The 2,100-nt window shown below is 37.6% G+C and overlaps 1 pseudogene; it reads left to right on the top strand.

Moving 5' to 3' along the window:
• Nucleotides 1-1,020: 1,020 nt before the first annotated feature.
• Nucleotides 1,021-1,753, top strand: LOC102928296 (cell division control protein 42 homolog pseudogene; annotated as a pseudogene).
• The last annotated feature ends 347 nt before the right edge of the window (nucleotides 1,754-2,100 follow it).

Below are 2,100 nucleotides of genomic sequence, written 5' to 3'. Positions count from 1 at the left end.
ACTCAAATTTGGCAACTAAAAATGAAATAATCAAATTATAATGGAATACACTTCTAAACAGAATTCTCAGTAGAGGAATCTAAAGTTGCTGAGAAATACTTGAAATGTTCAACATTCTTAGCCATTAGAGAAATGCATATCAAAACTACTTTGAGATTTCATCTTGTACCTGTCAAATTGGTTAAGATCAATAACACAAGTGGCAGCCAATGCTGGAAAGGATATTGAGCAAAGGGGTTAATTGCTATTGAAAGTGCAACCTTGTACAACCACTGTTAGATGATTCGATCACAGCAGAATAAAAGCAAGTTTTAACAAAAAATGGAATAACAAAAGTTATTTTGTTGCAAGGTAGAACCTGGGAATATTGCATTTTGGAATAATGTAGAAGATATCAAGATATTAGGTGTCAAAAACCATAGAAAATTATACACAGAATTTAATTGTCTGTTCTTATAGGACCAGGAAGATGAGAATGTTAAGAGAAATGGCAGAAAGTAGAGATTGAGATCATAGGATTTCAGTTGGAAATAGACTCCATAAAAAATTAATCTAGAGGTCATTTGTGTGATATTTTGGCTCCAAACTCTTTCTTATTTTACCTGTGCCCTAGAAATTTAGTAAGGCAGAATTAAAAAGTAATGGGCTAATTCCTTAAATGGAATATTGAATCTGTTGGATAGTTATTACTGATGACTCATTCAGGTCTACAGTGAAAAGTAAACAAGTGGGGCAGAAATAAATGACAACTAAAAGGTAGATTCAGATGGCAGTCAAGCACTGAAACAGGCATGAACTTTCAAGGAGTTTATCACCATTATAGAGAAGCCCTTTGCTAAGGAATGGAAGCCTATCACGGTGACCTATGGATAAGACTCCATCCAGTTAAACCTTCAGTTTATGGAAGGAGTAAGCTAAGTGATTCCTAGTTCCAGGAAGCAACTTCATATAAAACCTGCTGCACCTGTGGTCCAAGTGTGTTAGTGTCCATTCCAATTAAGAAATCAAACTTTGAGTGCTGCCAACACCCCAGCGGAGAAGCTGAGGTCAACATCTAATTTGAAATATTAAAAGTGGATACAAAACTATTTCCGCAATGCAGACAATTAAGTGTGTTGTTGTCGGTGATGGGGCTGTTGGTAAAACATGTCTCCTAATATCCTACACAACAAACAAATTTCCATCGGAATATGTACCAACTGTTTTCGACAACTATGCAGTCACAGTTATGATTGGTGGAGAGCCATATACTCTTGGACTTTTTGATACTGCAGGGCAGGAGGATTATGACAGACTACAACTGCTGAGTTACCCACAAACAGATGTTTTTCTAGTATGTTTTTCAGTGGTTTCTCCATCCTCATTTGAAAATGTGAAAGAAAAGTGGGTGTCTGAGATAAATCACCAAAGACTCCTTTCTTGCTTGTTGGGACCCAAATTGATCTCAGAGATGACCCCTCTATTATTGAGAAATTTGCCAAGAACAAACAGAAGCCTATCACTCCAGAGACTGCCGAAAAGCTGGCCCAGGATCTGAAGGTGGTCAAGTATGTGGAGTGCTCCACCCTCACACAGAAAGGCCTAAAGAATGTGTTTGATGAAGCAATTTTGGCTGCCATGGAGCCTCCAGAACCGAAGAAGAGCCACAGGTGTGTGCTGCTATGAGCTCCTCTTCAGAGCCCTTTCTGCACAGCTGGTGTTATCCTCATACTAAAAGCAATGTTTAAATCAAACTAAAGATTAAAAATTAAAATTCGTTTCTGCAATAATGACAAATGCCCTGCATCTATCCACATACACTCATGTGAGACAAGGCCCATTGGTATGCCCCCTCCCAGTAATAGTTAATTTTGAATAATTGTGTATTGTCTGAAAAGTGATGAGTGCTAGTTTTTGTTTCCTTGTTTAAAAAACAACAACAACAACAACAACAAAAGAAATCAAACTTTGCAGAATCACTCATCATATACTCATCTTTGAAACAAGAAAGGATCAAAATTTTAGGTCATAATATCTTAGTTTGTGGTTACAGGTCACTCTTGTTGCCGGCATCTAAGTTTGGCAGAGTCTGAAACCCAGTGAGGGGACTACGAGATTTCA

This window comes from Peromyscus maniculatus, chromosome 16, assembly GCF_049852395.1.
Source record: "Peromyscus maniculatus bairdii isolate BWxNUB_F1_BW_parent chromosome 16, HU_Pman_BW_mat_3.1, whole genome shotgun sequence".
Lineage (NCBI taxonomy): Eukaryota > Metazoa > Chordata > Mammalia > Rodentia > Cricetidae > Peromyscus > Peromyscus maniculatus.
Note: the sequence above shows the minus strand (reverse complement) of the source record. Positions and strands in the feature narration are given on the sequence as shown.